Genomic DNA, 20789 nt, shown 5'->3' on the forward strand with positions numbered 1-20789 from the left:
TAGACTGTGAGCTCCGCATGGGGGACAGGGACTGTGTCTGACCTGATTGCATTTTAGCTACCTCAGCACTTGGTTCTTGATACGTGTGTAACATATCCCATAATCATTACTTCCACAATTGTTATCCAGTGCTTATTCTTTAATTTTCATTTTTCATGGTATGCCATTTATGTAAGAAATGTATTTTGATTAGTTGAGGTAAAAGGAATGATTCTCATAGCTCTTCTTCATATTCTCTAAAGTCTTTAGAATGATATCATGACTTTTGAATTATTTTCACCATCTTAAAGTTAATTCTTCTCCTCTCAGGGTGGCCCCTGAAGAGTTTCCAATACTCTACCAATCTCGGCTGTGGGAGGGAGAGTGAAGCAGAGGCATACCCATTCCATTCCTAGCTTGGTCAGTGGCTAGCGATTGGAAGGCAACCTGCTACAAGTCAAACTCACCCATGCTGGGCAGCAGCGGCGTGGGAGAGAGTCGAGGGTGGAAACTCGAGTTTACTGCGCGGAAGGAGGCAATGGTAAACCACTTATGTATTTTTACCAAGAAAACTCTATGGATATACTACCAGAATGATTACAGGTGTTCTGGGAGTGATGTGTCCGTGGTGTTCCTGTGGGTCGGAAAGGACGCGATGGCATAAGACAAGACCAAGTTAATTCCACCGCCTTTGTTAGGATCTGCATGGTTGTCTTCTCTTGGATATTCCTTAACTCTGATTATAAATGCAGATAATGATGGCTTTCTGTTTTTGGTTTAGATGATTCCCATTTCAACCTCTTTAAACCAACTGGAATAATGTAATTGAGATCCGTAACTATTTTGGGGAACCACATGTTGGCAGTGGTCTCTCAGATGTACCCTAATGAATATTCCATGTCCTGAGAAGGGACAAGGAATTTGAAGAAACTCACTGATTCATTTTTTCACTGGTTTATTTTTAAGGGAAAACAGAAATGTTGAACTGCCCTGACAGTCCTCGGCAGAAATAGTTGCACTTTCATAGAAAGGAACTGAATCATTTATGGATATCAAATACCTACCAACAATACCTTTTAAATGCTAAAATGAAGAAGAAAGTTCTTGGTTTAAAAGGAATAATCTATCTGGAAAACATGTCTGAAAATGCAAATTAGTCTATTACAAATGTACTGAACTCAATAGTTCCGTCATGAAAATTCATTTACTTGCACGATGAAAGAAGAGCACACACACCTGATGTGCTTTTGCTTTCATCTTTGCCAAAGCTGAATATTGTTCAGCTAGTTACCTGTCAAATCCATCACAATTAAAAGGTTCCACATTTCTTTTTAAAGGGCCTCCTGGAATAATTTCAAGAGAACAATAAACTTTGTTTCCCATGTATTTGTCAAACTCTAATGCCTTAGTTATTATTGCCTTTGGAAGAAAGGCATTTGGTTGTCTCAGCTTTAATTTAGCAGACTGAAGATACTGGAGTGTATATAGGTCATAGAGAGTTTGCTTAGAAAAAAAAAATAATATGGGAGACCTATATTGCAGAGCATCCTGAAAAATGCTACACAAAGCTAATCATTATGTTAGGAAGCCTGGCGAAATCAAGGCAGAAGTGAAATGTTGTTAGATTTCAAAAATCCAGTACACATCTTTACTTCAGGAAAAGACATTTGCATTGAAACGTTCTGTCATTTTCTGAGGTTTGTTGTATTTATTGGGCCCATAGAGCTGTAGATACATAAAACATCTAAGACGTTTTACACAATCAGCCTCAAGAACCGATTTAAAATCAGTTGGCTAAATGCAACTGCCTTAATTTTCAAGCCCCGTGACTATCGGGGGAGAGGTTTATGGAAGTTCACTTTTCCCTTTACTCCCCCAACGCAATAACTTTATAAACACTCCTGCCTGTTGAATTCAACCTTATAGAAATCAATCTTGGAGTAGACATAATTGATTTGAAGAAATGAACATAGGAATTTCATGTTCTTACTCAAATCCTCTTCAAAACAGTAGCCAGGATATATTATTTTTTAAATAGTGGGAGACTTTTTCTTGTGCTCTGTTACAGATGAAAATGTTGACTTTATTCAGAAAAGTAAGATTAGAAGCTGCGCTGTTTGGGCTGAGGCATTAAAGCTGAATTTAATCTGAAGGGATTTGAAAGAAATTCTAGTTCAGTAAATTTATTCATGTATTATTTGTTGGGACCCATTTCAAGAATGTGTCCTAATCAGCATATATGTCATGGACCACATAATCGTTTTAAAAATATATTTCACAATGTGAGTTTGTGTCTTCCCTTAAAAAAAAATTCCAAGGGGAGCATTTTTTAAATGTCAAGAGGTGTGTTAGTTTCTGTGTTTTCCGTATCACAGAAAATAGCTACAATTTAGCTGGAGAGATTTGAAAGGAAGTTAGCCGTTAATAATGGGAACATGTTCAAGTGGTATGAGTTTATCACAGATACAGGAATTTTAATTAAAACAGGGAGAATAAAGAGATGCTAATAGGCATTGGATTTTAAAATCAAGATTAATAAATTGCAGGTGTTTGCCTCAACTCTATTTTCTAGCTTTTCCTACAATTGATTGAATTTTAAATTTTCCGGCAAAATTGTACTTTAGAGGTAACTCTCAATTTCTAGTCTATGATTCTTACTCCAAATGAGATGTATATGATTTGGAAACTACTGTATGATCATGGATGCTACTGTAGTTGAAAACATTTGAGTCAAATAGCCATTCGGCCAAGAAAGAGAAAGGCCTATTTTTGTTATGTGATTTTGAAATTATCAAAATACCTCACTGGAATAAATAAAAGAAATTATATAAAAGAGTAACATGTTTATGCTAAGCACAGCATTGTTCAAAAAATATTTTGTAGCTATTTTGGTGACACTACTTTCATCAATTTTTTTGGACTTTTCCAGTGTAAATCATTTGTGCTGATGCTTTAAAGGCTGATATTAATTGGCACAGACATGAGAAAAGATGAATTTATTTCACTGAAAAGAGATGATACTCATCTGAATAATTTTAGTACAATTGACATTTTGAGAAAGCAAAGTAGTTACTATATGAATGTGACCATCTGAGAATGACATTTTTATCTTGAATAAGTAACCTGCATTCCCATTATCATTAATAAAGACAATTCCACCATTCACACTTCTCATTTGTTCGTAATGTGCAACATTTATGTGGGCATATTTGTCCCTAATGTACAGTATTGCATTGAATCTTAAATCAGAGAGACCTTGCAAATTCACCCTGAATTCCCTGCACCCAGGAAATAGTATTTCTAAATCATCCCAGATAAATTGGTATCTACTTTTGCATCCTCTAAGCAAGGAGATGAACAGGGTTTAATTGCCCAATTATTATTTTTTAAATCAAGCGCAAATTTCTCATGTTTCAGTTTTTGCTCATTTCCTTTGGTAGAGTCCTTTTGGTTCCTTAGTTGAAATAGAGATAGGTCTCGAATTCCCCTAAAGCAATTCTTCATTCACTGGAAAAACATTAGTATTACAGTGCACCAACTTGGACATAGTACACTTAGTTCTTCCCAAAGGCATGCTTTCTCTAAGGACTTTGCATAGAATTGCTGGGGAATTACTGAAAATGTGCATCTATCTGAAGAGAATGTGATGTGATGCAGGGAGGAAAATGCAGTGTAAGCATGTTTCAGAAAGGCGAAATGGACAGCAGAATGAAATTCGGGCTGAAGTAGGGAAGGAGGCAGAGAGGTCTGAAAAGAGGTTGATACACTAGTCAAGATGGTATATGAAAAGGGCTTGGAGCAACATCATGGCAATTACAATGCAGAGGAAAGGGCAGACTCTGGAAATGTGTAGAAAAAAGCAGTAGTTGGTGGCAGAATGAATATGGGGATTGAAAGAGAAAGAGGAATCCAGGATAATGCCAAGGTTGTGGGGTTGAAAGATGGGGAAGGATGTTGATACTGTCAAAAATTTTCAAATTAAGCTGCCTATTCCATTCTCCTATTTGGCTCTTTGACACAAACTGTGAGCACAGCTTCCTCTTCTAATATTAATTTATTGTTCATGCTTAATCTCAGTCCAGGTGGTGAATGAGAATCATTTCCTTACCTGTGGTGCTCAATCCCTCGCTCAGGATAGCACTTGGAGAGCTTCCAGTACTCTACCAGTCTTGGCTCCAGGAAGAAGAGTCAAGCAGAGGCATACTTTCATTCATTCATTCATTCATTCATTCATTCATTCATTCATTCAATTGTATTCATTGAGTGCTTACCATGTGCAGAGCACTGTACTAAGCACTTGGAAAGTAGACTTTGACAACAGAGACAATCCCTACCTGACAGGCTCAGTCTAGAAGGTGGGAGACAGACAAAAAAACAAAACAAAGCAAGTGGACAGGCGTCAATAGCATCACTATAAATAGAATTATAGATCTATATGCATCATTAATAAAATAAATGGAATAATAAATATGTACATATATACACAAGTGCTGTGGGGTGGGGAGGAGGTCTAGAGCCGAGGGAGGAAGTAGGGGTGATGGGGAGGGGAGGAGGAGCAAAGGACATATTTACTATTCTATTTCTCTTATTTTGTTAATATGTGTTGATTTGTTGTCTGTCTCCCCCTTCTAGACTGTGAGCCCACTATTGGGTAGGAACCGTCTCTATATGTTACCAACTTGTACTTCCCAAGTGCTTAGTACAGTGCTCTGCACACAGTAAGCGCTCAATAAATATGATGAATGAATGAATGAAAAGGGGGGATCAGTCTGGGAAGGCCCTCTGGAGGAGGTGAGCTTTCAGTAGGGCTTTGAAGGGGGGAAGTGTGCTAGTTTGGTGGATGTGCACAGGAAGGGCATTCCAGGGCAGAGGTAGGATGTGGGCCGGGGGTCGATGGCGGGACAGGCGAGAACGAGGCCCAGTGAGGAGGTGAGTGGCAGAGGAGCGGAATCTGCGCTCTGGGCTGTGGAAGGAGAGAAGGGAGGTGAGGTAGGAGGGGGCGAGGGGATGGAGAGCTTTGAAGCCAATATTGAGGAGTTTTTGCTTGATTTGAAGGTTGATGGGCAACCACTGGAGACTTGAGGAAGGGGGTGACATGCCCAGAGCATTTCTGTAGAAAGATAATCCGGGCAGCAGAATGAAGTATAGATTGAAGGGGGAGAGACAGGAGGTTGGATACCCATTCCATTCCTAGTTTGGGTGGTGGCTAGTGAGTGGAAGGCAATCTGCTACAAGCCAAAACTCACCTGTACTGGGCAGCTGTGGTATGGGAGAGGGTTGAGGGTAGAGACTTGAGTTTACTGCGTGGAAGAAGATGATTGTAAATCACTTCCATATTTTTACCAATCCACTACCAGAACGATGGCAGATGGAAGTGGGGCATTCTGAGAGTTATGTGTCCCAGTTGTGAGTTAGAGAAGCAGCATGGCTTGGGAGTCAGAGGTCATGGGTTCTAATCCCAGTTCCCCCATATGCCTGCTGTGTGACCTTGGGCAAATCACTTAACTTCTCTGAGCCTCAGTTACCTCATCTGTAAAATGGGGATTAAGACTGTGAGCCCCACTTGGGACGACATGATCACTTTGTATCCCCCCAGCACTTAGAACAGTGCTTTGCACATAGTAAGCGCTTAACAAATGCCATCATCATTATTATTATTATGTGTCCATCGAGTTCACTATAGGTTGGGAATAACTCAGCAGCATAAGACAAGACCAGCAAAAAATCAGAGAATCAGTGTGGGTCACACATAGTTGGGCAAAAGGCATCAAACAATGCAAGTCATATGACCCAGGTGGTTGTAACCTGGACGATGCCTGTTCAAAAATAATTAAGCTGTATAGCTCTTTACAGGGCACTTAATCCATCCTTCTTCAGACAAGATGTCTCAGAATACAGTGGCTTGAAAAGTTTAATGGTTAATTGTTCGGATCTAGTTTCTTTTGCCAAACTTTGCTTCAGTAGTTCTTGCTGGAGGATAGATTAATCCTCGAGATCACTTCTTAAGTTTAGCTATGTTCTTATTTTAACTGTCCAACTGGAGAATTAATTTAAGCCTACAGAAATGGTAGTGAGAAGGATCCTCCAGAAAAAAATGCATTGAGACTATTTCCTATCCTGCTCTATGTGATTGTAGTGGCATAGCCTCTGAATATCTTTTCTTCTCTAAAGCAATGTGGTTCATTTAAGTGAACTTGTTTAAAACAAGTTGCCCTTCTCTGTACAAAAATGAGCATTTCCCCTTTCTTTGGAGAACTCTTTATCTGCAGGTCTCAGACTAGGTAACAGAGTTATGTAGGGACATATTTTATATATGTGCTGCTCTAATTATTTCTAGATTAACATTTCATCCCTGAGCAGGACTGTAATAAATTGAATATTTATTTATTTATTTATTTATTTTACTTGTACATATCTATTCTATTTATTTTATTTTGTTAGTATGTTTGGTTTTGTTCTCTGTCTCCCCCTTCTAGACTGTGAGCCCACTGTTGGGTAGAGACTGTCTCTATATGTTGCCAACTTGTACTTCCCAAGCGCTTAGTACAGTGCTCTGCACACAGTAAGCGCTCAATAAATACGATTGATTGATTGTTTGGAGATCTGAGCCAATTGAATGAATGCATTTGTGTAAATCTTTGTATGCATATACATGTCACGTTTCCTTTTTCAGTGTGTTCGGTTCTCTTTTTCTCAAGCCATTTATGAGAACCAACATGAAAGCAAGTCTCCAAATACATCCAAATCTGTAGTACATTTTACCCCGATCCTCATATACTGAATTCATTTAAAATGAAACAAGCACTCAAGTTTGCACCTGGGAATTATCTGATTAGGTAGTTCTGTTTTTAGATATGTTCTCTAAAATCTCAAGTAGTACGAAGATGTATACCAAAACTGAAAAAATAGCCACCTGCCCTATGAATCAGATATGTTATTTGTTGTGCAGATTGTTTTTTTGTTTCACAAATGAGCCTTCTAAGAGGGAAACAAACTTTGATAATTTGAGACAAATTATTTCCTATACCAGAAAATAACTATACCAAAAATTTATCCCCATTAAACCTGTCTCTAACCTGTCTGGATTTCATTTAGACACTTAAAAACTTCTGATGGTTTTAATTTAATCTTGACTTGTTAGTCAGAAAAGTGAAGCTGGACTATATCATTAGCTCCTATCTGAGGAATATATTCTTTGTAGCCCAAAGAGGTAACAAGAGTGAGAACTTGATCTTATATGAGCAGTTAAGGCTCTGCTGTACAAAATTGCACTTTCCCTCCAAGAATCTCAAGATTATTTGATGGGGAAATATTTTTAATTTCTCTTGGCTGCAGGTTCGTTCTGAAATGTATTGGTAATTTCTCCAGGAAATCAATATATATGTAAAACATCAATTAGAAACATGGGGCACTAGAAAAAATAGACTTTGCATTATCTGGTTTGGGATTGCCTGGCATTTTAGTTTTCAAAAAAGAATACATCTGCGTACCTGGGGAATAGCCATTGCTTTGAGATGTGCATTGTTTTGAATAGTAATTCAGGATTATTGATGCTTCAGTGATTATATTCATATAATTTTTACCTCGCTTTCAATTTTTCTCCTTCTTACTCAATGAAATGCCATAAAATACCCTCTTGAGTCACCGAAAATGATCCAAGCTAATTTCATTTTCTAGATTGGTTAAAAGCAGAGCATTTAAAAATGTGTCTTTTTATATGTCATGCAAAACTCTTGATAAATTCTAAACTAATAATAATAGATATGAATACATAAACTACGACAAGTTTTCTATAATGATCTGAGGTTTTGTTCATAGTTACCTAGGAACATTTATGTCACTAGATACATCTATTCTGGGTGAATTCAGCACCAGTTACTTGAATATATATGTGCATGTATGTATGTGTGTGGATATAACTATTCAAGGATGAAGTTATTGATGGTGAGATTTTGTCAGCCTATGGAAGTGTACCTGATGGCATCTCTCCCCACCTCTGTCTTACAGCAACATCATCTTCCTTTTCCAGAAGCCCACAATCGTGGTGTCATCCTCCATTCCTCTTGCTATTTTAGTTCTTATTCAATTCTTTGATAGCGTGGCTCAGTGGAAAGAGCCCGGGCTTTGGAGTCAGAGGTCATGGGTTCAAATCCCCGGTCCGCCAATTGTCAGCTGTGTGACTTTGGGTAAGTCACTTAACTTCTCTGTGCCTCAGTTACCTCAACTGTAAAATGGGGATTAATACTGTGAGCCCCCTGTGGGGCAACCTGATCACCTTTTAACTTCCCCAGCGCTTCGAACAGTGCTTTGCACATAGTAGGCGCTAAATAAATGCCATTATTATTATTATTATTAAATCCTCCACATCATTTCCCAGATCTGCCCTTTGCACTCCACACAAATGGCCCTCACCCTGGTCCTAACTCTTGCCATCTAATAATTATATGACCATATCAGCCTCCTCACTGTTTTTTTTGTTTTAATGGCATTTGTTAAGTGCTTACTCTCTGCCAGGCACTGTTCTAAGGACTGGAGTAGATATACGTTAATAAGGGTGGACACAATCCATGTCCCACGTGGGACTCACTGTATTAATCCCCATTTAGCAGATGTGGTAACTGAGGCCCAGAGAAGTTAAGTGATTTGCCCAAGGTTACACAGCAGACATATGGTAGAACTGCAATTAGAATCCAGGTCCTCTGATTCCCAGGCCTGTGACCTTTCCACTAGGCCGTGTTGCTTCTTACTCATCTCCTAGCTGTCACCCTCCCCTCCCTTCAACACACTCTATTAATTGGACCCCTGCTCTCAGAGTCACACCTGGAGAGTTTCCAGTACTCTGCCAGTCTTGACTATGGGAGGGAGAGTCAAGCAGAGGCATATCCATTCCATTCCTAGCTTGGGCGGTGGTTAGCCAGTGGAAGGCAATCTGCAAAAAGTCAAAACTCACCTGTGCTGGACAGCAGGGGCACGGGAGAGAGTCGAGGTTGGAGACTCAAGTTGTCTGTGCAGAAGAAGGCAACGGTAAACCACTTTCATATTTTTACCAAGAAAACTCTATGGATATACTAGCAGGATGATTGCAGGTGGAGGTGGGGCGTTCTGGGAGAGATGTGCCCATGGAGTCGCTATAGGTCAGAGACGACTCAGCAGCATAAGACAAGACAAGATTTACTGGACCATCTTTGAAAAATAGTTTTCAGAACCCAGCTATCCATTCCTCAAAACCCTTCAAAGGCTGCCTATTCCCTTCTGAATCAAGTAAGAACTTCTCACTGTCACCTTCAAGGCTCTCCACTAGTTTTCTCTGTCTGAAACACTGACTCTCCACCTAGTCCTCTCTAGTGCAAACTCTTCACTTTTCCCAAGCTTCACTTATTACTGAGTCCCACTCAACCTTTCTACCTCTGATCCGCTTTTCATACGGTTCTCCCACCTGGAACACCTTCTCTCTTCAAATCCACTGGATCACAGCTCTCCCCAACTTACAATACCTTCTAAAATCCCACCTTCCCCAGGATACCTTTCCTGATGAATGTTCAACATCACAAATCATATCAACCGAAGAGTCACCCTTAGCTCTTATGGATTTACACTCATCCTCAGAACATTAGGTTAAGGAGGATTAGGACAGTTCCTATGAGTGAAGGTTAAATGAACTGTAGTTATTTCAACTGGAGGAGAGAAAGCTAAAAGGGAACTTAGTAATTGTCTCCATGTATAGGAAGTTTTTTTTTTTCCTTGAGAATGATACTAATTGCTCCAAATAAGATTAAACAGGAGAAATGGACTTAAGACCAGGTAAGATTTCAGTTGGGCATTGGGAAAAATGTAATGTCAGAGTGGTAAACAATGGAAAAGAATAAATAACTCCATAAATTAGATTTAATCATCGTTCTGCTTAGAATAACGGGATTGGACCAGATGATACCTTGAGATGCATGTCAGTACTATAATTTTAGAATTACTTGAAATCAAGACAAATGTTATCCTAAATAAATAGGGAAAATTATTTCAGGTCTGTTACTTGATTTTCAGTACACCTTCTGCCTGAGCTACTTTACACTGACTCTGATTTCCAGTCACAAGGTTCTACTCATATTTTCAAAACTGAACTATCATCATGAGGGCATAATGTGCTAGAATGGCATGAACCATGGCCCATGACACAATAATCTATAGTGATGACCATTGCAATAACCATAATCTATGCAGCTTTAATGGCATGAAACGAAACAGGAGACTGGATATCTAAGGGGAAAAAAAGATAAGAATGCCGATGAGACATCAACTTAACAAAAAGAGTTATACCATTCCATGAATATTTCCTAGAGGTTTTCTGACATTTCTGATGAGTTGAACAGAAATATTTCATTCATTCAGTCGTATTTATTGAGTGCTAACTGTGTGTAGAGCACTGTACTAAGCGCTTAGGAGAGTACAATATAACAATAAATACATTCCCTGCCCACTAGCTAAGGCACAACTTGTATAATTAACTGGTATGCAAACCTCTTATAGAGTTTTAAAAGTATTTAGAGTAGGGGAATAATGTAAATTAATTTAATATACCTATTAGTTCCTGGGAACTATTAGCAATAGTGAGCAGGTGTGATCTTTGTAGGAAATTTGACCAGAGAAAATTAAAATGATATTAAAGACAGTCATTTCTTATGTTTATTATTATGACATAATTTGTTTTTAGCGAATTGTGATTTTGAAAAGCAGCAGAGGAGGTACAAAAAATTAGGAGACATGTCTGTGAAAAAAGGAAACACTTTCAATTTACATATTCATAAGAAAATACTATTCAAACTGTAATATATTTTCTTTATGTAAACAGACCATACAGTTCATCCCTTTCCCCTCCCAACCCCCTTCTCCCCCTGACCCCCACGCCTCTGTGATACGTGGGCTATTGTCCTCAGAAGCAGAAGGTGGAGCATGGATCCTAGGTTTAGTAAGATGAGGTGGTAGCTTTTCTATGAACTAAATCTAGTTGCTAGATCCCCCTCCAATTCACAGCCTGCCCTCCAACAGTCTGTTTCCTTGTCTGTTCCCAGTCCCTGTACAAAATCTGCACTGAACTCAAGAAGTTAGATTTCCCACCCAGACTTCCCTTGCTTCGGCAGACAATGCTGAGAACTGGAGACAAATAGACGCAGCATCGCTCGAGTCCCCGAGACCATAGACCACTGGGGTTCCTGGATGCATATGGATGAATCTGTTAGCTTGCCCACTACCACAGAAGTGAAACTCTGCCCTTTGCAATAGTGAGGGTGAGCAGATGCCAAACAAAACATGACCCCAAGTCCCTACACAGTTATGACTTTAATCCAGATAATGGGCTGGATTGTGTGGAACCTTTGTGTGCAGCCCATGGCCTTGGAATAAGGCAAATTTAATGGCTGAAGGACAACACAGCCAAGGGAGGTAGGGGAGTAGGCAGAGAATGGCTCTGGGCCTTTGTGGCTTTTGAGGGGGTTCTTGAGATGGGAGGCTCCACAAAATCTAATCTCCCCAAGCCCATAGGGAAGTTGACAAGGCTAGTCTGGAGGGAGGTGGGGTGTAGTCTTATGGTAGGAGTCATGCACTATTGGAATGAAGCTCTACTTCTAGCAGGAGCTAAGGGTAGACACAAGTTGTAGTGTGAATCAAAGATGACCCTGCCTGGAGTGGTGAGAAGCCTAAGAGCTATTCCTTCCCATCATTGCTGAAATATTATTTCCACTGTTCTTTCAATATGGCTGCATTTAATGTATATTTTTTTCTCCCTCTTTTGACATTACAAACCCCACTCTAGACTAGTGACAGTGCCTGGATGAATGCCTGTTGTACTCAATCTAGTATTTACCTCCGTGCTTTCCTAAACCAAAACTGCTTAAAACATGGTATGATTGAGTACTGATTGATTGATCACTTTGGGATGGCTGACAATTTGTCAGGGAATTTTAAGTGCACATCTACTGAGCTCTGCCAGAAGCATGTTTTCAATGTGCGTTTTAACCAGAACACAGTGGCAGAATTAGGGAACATTCTTCTGACATTGCATGTCTTTCTGGATGTAGGATAATGTAGTGTCAGAAGAAGTGGACTCATGGTTGTAGAAATAGAATTTTTCAAGTGCTTATTGTGTGCAAGGCACTGTACTAAATGCAGGGACAAAATACAAGGGCAAGAATTAGACATAGGCCTCGGTCCCCCCCTGAGTGGGTTTGCATTCTAAGAATAAAGGAGGAAAGGGGCTTGGATGACCAACTCATGAGGGAAGATGAAATAATACAAATTCAAAACAACTCCACAGACAAAGCCAGTGGTGTTGATGATGACAGCAATAGGGTGCAATGGCCAGAGGATAAGAGGTTCAGACTCCTCATGGCTCAGACCATCAGTTACAACCATCACAGTTGTAGCCACAGCCTACCCCAAATTCTAAAGTGCTTGTATTTTTCTTACCCTTCCTGGGCTGGAGCTGGTGTTGATTTGAAGTCGTGATGGCATTAGGGCTGGGTAGCTTCTTTCTCTCCCAGGCCGTGGGCCAGGGTGGTACAGTGGAGAATCCATCAAACAATAGCATTTATTGAGCTGCTCATGTTATGCAGAGCACTGTTCTAAGTTCTTGGGAGACTACAGTAGCAGAAGAGAACACAATTCTTGCCCTCAAGGAGCTTGAAGGGTTAGTAGGTGCCTCAGAGTAATCCTGGTGTGGGTTTTTTTTTTCCCTTTCCTGGGAAGTACCAAAATGCAAATGTTCCTTACTGAGGGGTTCTAGCAGAGCACAGTTACTATGTTACAGGCAGCCTGGGAGGTTTCATATATTTGAAGTGAACTGTATTAGATCAAATGTTCAGGTTTCTCTAGACTTCATCAGGATTGTGTTCTGTTGAGTGTCCAATTCAGAATGAACAGAGAGACCTTTCAAATAGTCCAGTGAAACCTGGATTAAACATCAAGCATAGTAGGATAAAAAAGAACGACTGCCATGTAGCATGCCCTCCCCCCACCCCTGCAAATCTGAAGCCTTTGTAGCCACATAGAGCAGTATGTATGTATACATATATATGTATACGTATATATTTCCATCCCAATTTATCCTCTTCTTTCTTATGCTATCTTCCCATCTCATAAACTATGCATATGGTAAATAACTGATTTATGCATATGTTTGATGGACATCAAACTGATTTATGCATATGTTTAAGGCAGTATCACAAATGTGACTATAAAGATGCATTATTGCTTTCATAGTTTTTATTGCTTTTGGCAGAATTTTACACAGGATGAGTCTAGGAAGTCAAAATTCTTACCTACATAAGAGGTCTTCTTTAAACAAAATGATGAATAGCTTATTTTAGTGGTTTGCTACATTCGTCTTTATTCAGGTTCTTTATGATATTCTTTTTGACCTCGTTGTGGCTATTTCACCTCCTTCCCCTGCTTGGAAGTTGATGGACCTCTAGTCTAGTCAATAGTTTAATAGTATTCATGGAAAAGCAGAGTGCATTTTTTAAGGCTAATGAGGTGTCAGCTTCCTTAGTGACTCATTTTCTCTTCTATCCCTCAGCATTTTCCAATCTCTGCTTTTGAAATGAAATCAGCTCACCAAAGAATTAGGGACAATTCAGAGGAGAGCATTTGGGAATTTAACCCACTCATTAAAAGTCAGAAAGAAGCTTTAACGTTAATGACTTGAACAACTATTAGATATCTTTATTTTCAAAACATTTGTATAAAAATATATCATATAAAATGATATATTTAAAAGCACATTTTTTAAAAGCTTCTCAATTGTCTTTTAAAACTGCATCTCCTTAGTCCTCCCAAATCCAAGATCAAGGACAAGGAGGAGGCAAGTATTATTGACTAGATTCTTCCCTTATGGGGAATTGTTCAGGGTTTGGAGATTCTTTGAAACTAGAAGTGTTTCCTACAAGCCAGAAGAAATTACTGGAGTTCAGTACAGTGATTTTTTTATGGCATTTATTAAGTGCTTACTATGTGTTGAGCATAGTTCGAAGAGCTGGGATAAACACAAATCCATCATATCCGACACAATTCTTGTTCCAAATCACAATCCAAATAGGAGGGAGAACAGGCATCGAACCCCAATTTACAGTTGAGGAAACTGAGGCCAGAGATGTGATTTACGTTCTAAGTGCTTAATAGCTTAAATAAATACATTAGTCATCAGACATTCCAGATCTTATGGTATAACTGCTGAGATTTGTAAACGTGGATAGGATAGACTACTCTGATATTTACATGGAATATTTTTCTGAACGTATGGATTGCAGAAGATTTCAAAGATGTCACAATCTTCAAGAACAACAGAGGAAAAAAACAACTATGGGACATAATGTGTCATAATGATCATTATTATGATATTTATTAAGCACTTACTATGTGCCAGGCATTGTACTAAGCCCTGGGGTAGATACAAGATAATCACATTGGACAGAGTCCCTGACCTACATGGGGCTCCCAGTCTAAATAACAGAGAGTAGGATCAGTCACTCAGTTATATTTATTGAGCACTTACTCTGTGCACAGCCCTGTACTAAGTGCTTGTGAAAGTACAATATAACAGAATTGGTAAACACTTTCCCGGCCAAAAAGGCACTTATGGTTTAGAGGTGGAGGCAGATGGATATTTACATAAGTGCTGTGGGGCTGAGCGTGGGGTGAATAAAGGGTGTAAATCCAAATGTAAGGGTGACACAGAAGGGAGAGGGAGTAGGAAAAATGAGAGCTCAATCGTGGAAGCCTTACGATTTTAGTAAGGCTTTGAAAGTGGGGAGAGTGATGGTCTGTGGCATATGAAGAGAGAGAGAGTTCCAGGCTACAGGCAGGATGAGGGTGAAGGATCAGTGGTGAGATAGATGAGATTGAGGTACAATGACTAGTTTGGAACTAGAGGAGAAAAGTGGGCAGCTCAGTTTGTAGTAGGAAAGCAGTGAGGTAAGATAGGAGGGGGCAAGGTAATTGAGTGCTTTCAAGCCAATGATAAGGAATTTCTGGTTAATGTGGAGGTAGATGGGCAACCACTGGAGGTTCTTGAGGAGTGGGGCAACATGGGCTGAAGGATTTGATTCCCAGTTGAGAAAACTGAGGCACAGAAAGATTTAAGTGACTTGCCCAAGGTTCCACAACAGACAAGTGGCAGAGCAGAGATTAGAATACACATCCTCGGACTCCTAGGCCCAAGCTCTTTCCATTAAGTCACACTGCTTCCCACATCTTAAGTCTTCTCTATTGCTGACAAAATCCTTTTAGCTTAGATATTAAATATGCATTAATACCATGGAAGGAAGTACAATCACAAGACCTACCCAGAGACCTTCTTCATATCTGCTATGCATGTATAAAATATCAATGCAAATGAAAAGTACTTATCCAAAAGGAAGATGGATTCCCACCACCCCATTTTCCTTTCCCTAATCTTTATTCCCACTCTTAGTGAGAGATAGAAATTCAGAAGCATCACAATTATATTTTAAGACACATCATGAAACTGTGAGACACTTTGGATGTACATCATTTTGGTCATTCTATATGAAGGATTCCTAAATTCTATTACATTTAACAATACGCCTCTCAATCCTGATAAGCATTTTTAAGGAAAAGCCTATGTTTTTAAGTACCCATAAATTGTTACTCTTTAAATATGCTGGAAGGGGATTTTCTATGTAAGTTGTCATTCACAGATTTCTCTTCATTTCTTCTTTATGGATAAGGGGTGAGCAATTGGCCTTTTGCAACAAAACTCTCTTAAAAGGGCCAGTAAGGCTGGGCAATAGTCAGGGATACTAGGTAGATAGAACTTGCTGTCCCCCAAAATGTTGGAAGTTCAGAAACTGGAGGAATTCAATAGACCTAGCTTTTAAATACTAGAGTTCACAGAGGAGCCGGGAGTGGCTGTGAAAAGATACATTGGGCAGGAAGAAGCAAGATTGGTGAAAGAGAGGTTGGAAAATGGTGAGGACAAGGAGGCACAGGTAGGAGTGAAGAATTGGGCAATGTAGATAAAATAGAAAATAATGCAGTCATTTCACAGAGTACCATGACATATGACCACTTAAAGTTAAGATAAAATATCAATAATGAACTTGAATAACTATAAAATACATTTTTTTGCTTAATCAATCACGCAGTGGTACTTGTGAGCCCGTTGTTGGATAGGGACCGTCTCTATATGTTGCTGACTTGTACTTCTCAAGCACTTAGTACGGTGCTCTGCACGCAGCATGGCTCAGTGGAAAGAGCCCAGGCTTGGGAGTCAGAGGTCTTGGGTTCTAATCCCAGCTCCCCCACATGTCTGCTGTGTGACCTTGGGTAAGTCACTTAACTTCTCTGAGCCTCAGTTACCTCATCTGTAAAATGGGGATTAAGACTGTGAGCCCCATGTGGGACAACGTCATCACCTTGTATCCCTCCCCAGCGCATAGAACAGTGCTTTGCACATAGTAAGCGCCTAACAAATGCCATCATTATTAATAAATTCGATTGAATGAATGAATGAATGAATGCAGAGCACTGTAACAAGTGCTATTTCACTAGACCTACAGGGAAGAAGAAAATATGGTGAGAGTGGAGGTCTGAACTTGTGGAAGAGACTAAGCAGAAAATTTAAATTCCAAAGAGGAACGTACAGGAGCATTGTTAGAAAACAGATTATGTCAATTCCATTTGTTTTATTAATGCTTCCTGTACGTTTGCAATTCCATTAACGGACGGTTATCCATTCTACCTGGGAGTGAGGTTGTTTAGATAATCACAAGTTTGGATAACTGAAAAATTAGATCCATTCTTTCCCCTGATTAGGAGAAGATGGAGATGCTTTAAATCTATGGGCTGAACAGGAAGGTGGGAGTGAATGTTTGTCCTCCATTTGCAGTATTTAGTGCTGCATCTTTGAGCAGGTGAATAAACAGTCCTGCTGAGTGCCATTTGAGGGTGAGGAGGAGCAGCAATTGGATGTTTTCAGTGGTTCTGCTAGAAACATTCTTGTTGCTGCTTTCCCTAAGACCCTCTACTTAGTGTGCAATTCCTTGTGGGCAGAAAACAGGTCACTTAACGTTTTTGTACTTTCCAAGTACCTAGTTTGGTACAGTGAACCCAGTGGGCATTCAGTAGATGCTGCTGCTGCTGCTACTACTACTCAGTTCTCTCATCCAAATGTACCTAAAGTTGGTTGGCACTTTTTGTGAGCAGGAATCTTCAATTCCAGGGGCACATTTTTGTAAAGGGAAAACAAATCCACTGGAAGCACTGGAAGCTTTTCACAACAAGAAACAATAAAAATTAGAAGATCAATTAGTGGTATTCATTGAGTGCTTACTATGTGCAGATTACTACTAAACGCTTAAACCTGACTTTCTCTTTAGTGCTTTTATTGCCCAAACACTTTGAGTTAGTTATTTTAATTTGCTCCCCGCAACACCCCTGTGAGGTAGGGTTCAGGTACTATTATCCTTATTTTACAGATGGGGAAAATGAGGCATGAGGCAGTTAAGTGACTTGCCCGAGGTCACATAGTAGAGAGGAGGCAGAGTTGGGACTAGAACCCAGGATCTCCAACTTCCACGGCCACAGCTCTCTAACTACGCCACACTGCCTCCCCAAGACATTTAATAACCTAGGAATTTCATTACTAAACTTCCCTATTTTTCAGCAGTTTGATTTATTACCATGTATTTATTACCATTAACTGTTCAAATGCTCTTAGAACATTAAACTGCATGCCTTACAATTCAGGGTAAAACCCATGATTTTGTTCAGCTTCTGTTACAGTTCTTTGATGTTCATTAGAGAATAGTTTCTGGGACGATTAAAGACGAAGGTCATTATAAAACAATGAATGCCAATGTCATTTATATGTGAAAGATGGTACTGAATGAAATTCCAAAATGAGCCTGATTTCAACATGATATTAATTAAGACTCAGGCAACAAACCTCTGAGTGAGTTCCCACCCTCTAATATGGTATGCAAGATCCTTGACTGGTTAAAGTATACAATTTTAGGGTTCTGCTGGGACCGGGGCAGGCTTCAAATAATTTATACATGCAAACAAAATCTTTCTATCCAGTTACAATCCTCATATTTCTTAAAAACTAAAAATGAATGTGCTTTTCTGATATAAAAAGCATTTAGGAAAATTGTCTTAAAAGATAGAAATGTTCTTGAAAAGAGTATCCAATTCACAGACATCAGACGAGAGATTAAAAAGATGTTGAATAATGAAATCACACTATTACTACTGCTACTGAGCAGTGTGGCCTAATGGAAAGAGCACAGGTATGAGAGTCTGAAGACATGGGTTCTAATACCATTCTACCACATACCTGCTGTGTGACCTTGGGCAGCTCAGTTAACTTCTCTGTGCCTCAGTTCCCTCATCTGGAAAATGGTGATTTAATACCTATTCTCCCTCCTACTTAGGCTGTGAGCCCAGTGTGGGATCTGATTATCTAGTATCTACCCCAGCACTTAGTACGCTGCTTGGCACATAGTAGGTGCTTAACAAATATCAGTTTTTATTATTACTATTCTTACTTTTTCTCTTGAAATACTTCATGTTTGTAGAATAACACTGCCCCATATATTAATCAAGCAACCTTTTTATTCAGTTGTAAATTCCACGGCAAAGTACTTAGTGTGACATATAGTTCAAAATAATTTTAAATAATATGGAAATTGCAAGAGAAGTTTTACTTGTGACATGAAAAGCTCACCAAGGGGTAGCCTTTTGGAACTGGTAAATGTTTGCAACTGTAACTCTGGTCCCAGAGGATCCGCTTTTCACCTGCCTCGATAGGAGGAATTATTTCATAAAATTTCCTCCTACGTAAGATTAGCTGGGTTTTCTTGGGCTCTGGACTCAACTGAAAGCCTAGTAGACCTTCCAAATTTGCCCAGAAGCATGAGAGACTGCCTGATGGTCCCACACAGATATTTGAAGCTAGACCTCTTTGCCATCCATCATCAGGGCATATATCCCCACAATGATAAATGGCTACCAAAAAAAAAAAATGAAGTTCCTACAAACACATACACAGGCTCGTGGCAATGACTCCAATTCCAAAAAAAATAATTGTCCTGGGAGATTCAACTCTTTGGTAGTGATATTGAAACATGGAGAAAATTCATTGAACCATATGAGAGTGGAAATGTTTACAGCAAGCAACTACAGTGAGTGTGATGCTTGACACTATCTTCTTCCTACTGTGTCAAAGATTTTCTAGATGTACCCACAATCTGAGAAAAGCATCTCAAGGATTACATCACAATGTGGTAGAGGGACATGAAGTACATATGAATCACAGAAGCTATGTGCAGTTCTCTTTGCTGGACTGATCGTTGTCTTGTATGCTCCAAACTCCCACTGACAACAAAATAAATGTAGTAGAAAGGGTTCTCCGCTCCAAGACAGTTCAGTACTAGGCTCTTGGAGAAATAAAAACATTTGCAAGGAGCTCTGTAACATTAAAGAACTTTTATTGGAATAAAGTTCAACATTGTGTTTGGGGAATACTTCTGGGAGGAGATGTGATTTTAATAAGGCCTTGAAGAAGGGGAGGGTGGTGATCGGTCATATATGAAGGAGGGAGCAGTTTCAGGGCAGAGAGAGGATGCGGCCAAGGGGTCGGCAGCAGGATAGATGAGATCAAGTTGCAGCGGGTAAGTTGGCAATAGAGGAGTTAAGTGGGTGGATTTGGTTGTAGTAGTAAATCAGAGAAACAAGATAGGAAGGACCAGCCGATTGACTGCTCAATAAATACGATTGAATGAATGTAGTCTCCCCCTCTAGAATGTAAGCTCTTTGTGGGCAGGGAGTGTGTCTGTTTATTGCTATATTGTACTCGCCCAAGCACTTAGTACAGTGCTCTGCACACAGTCAGCATTCAGTAAATATGATTGAATGAAGGACTATAAACTTAGTGTAGGCAATGTTGCCTAATGGATAGGGCATGAGTCTGAGAGTCAGAAAGACCTGGGTTCTAATCCTGGCTCTGACATGTGTCTGCCGTGTGACCTTGGGTAAATCACTTAACCTTTCTATGCCTCAGTTTACCTAGTTTGTAAAATGGGGATTAATACTGTGAGCCCCATGTGGGACATGGACTGTGTTTAACCTGATTAGATTATGTCTACCCCAGTGCCTAGTACAGTGCCTGAAACATAGTAAGCACTTAACAAATACATAAAAACCTGTTATACTCTCCCAAGTGCTTAGAACCGTGCTCTTCACACAGTAAGTGCTCAATAAAGTGCCCTTTTTCCTCTCCTCCTCCCCATCCCCCCCGCCCTACCTCCTTCCCCTCCCCACAGCACCTGTATATATGTTTGTACAGATTTATTACTCTATTTATTTTACTTGTACATATTTACTATTCTATTAATTTTGTTAATGATGTGCATCTAGCTTTAATTTTATTTGTTCTGACGACTTGACACCTGTCCACATGTTTTGTTCTGTTGTCTGTCTCCCCCTTCTAGACTGTGAGCCCATTGTTGGGTAGGGACTGTTGCCAACTTGTACTTCCCAAGCGCTTGGTACAGTGCTCTGCACACAGTAAGCGCTCAGTAAATACGATTGAATGAATGAATGAATAAATGTGTTTCTACCCGTGCTTAACAAATATTACTGTTATTATTATTATCATCAGTATCATTGTTGCCAGAAAGTGATAGGACAGAGTTGGTGAAGTTAAAGTTGAGGCATTGTATGGAGATGAATCAATCCTGTGTCCAGGCTGTCCGGTGTCCACTCAATCCTGTGAGTGGCTAAAGTGCGGTGAAGAGAGGAGG

The 20789-nt window shown here is 39.7% G+C and overlaps 2 non-coding genes across 2 annotated transcripts; both read left to right on the plus strand.

The window, feature by feature from the left end:
* The first annotated feature begins 299 nt into the window (after positions 1-299).
* On the plus strand, positions 300-437 carry LOC119948526. Its single transcript, XR_005456916.1, has one exon. It is a non-coding gene; the product is annotated as a small nucleolar RNA SNORA7 (small nucleolar RNA).
* Positions 438-8781: 8344 nt separating this feature from the next.
* Positions 8782-8919, plus strand: LOC119948422. Its single transcript, XR_005456818.1, has one exon. It is a non-coding gene; the product is annotated as a small nucleolar RNA SNORA7 (small nucleolar RNA).
* Positions 8920-20789: the final 11870 nt, after the last annotated feature.

Source organism: Tachyglossus aculeatus, chromosome X4 (assembly GCF_015852505.1).
Source record: "Tachyglossus aculeatus isolate mTacAcu1 chromosome X4, mTacAcu1.pri, whole genome shotgun sequence".
Classification (NCBI taxonomy): domain Eukaryota; kingdom Metazoa; phylum Chordata; class Mammalia; order Monotremata; family Tachyglossidae; genus Tachyglossus; species Tachyglossus aculeatus.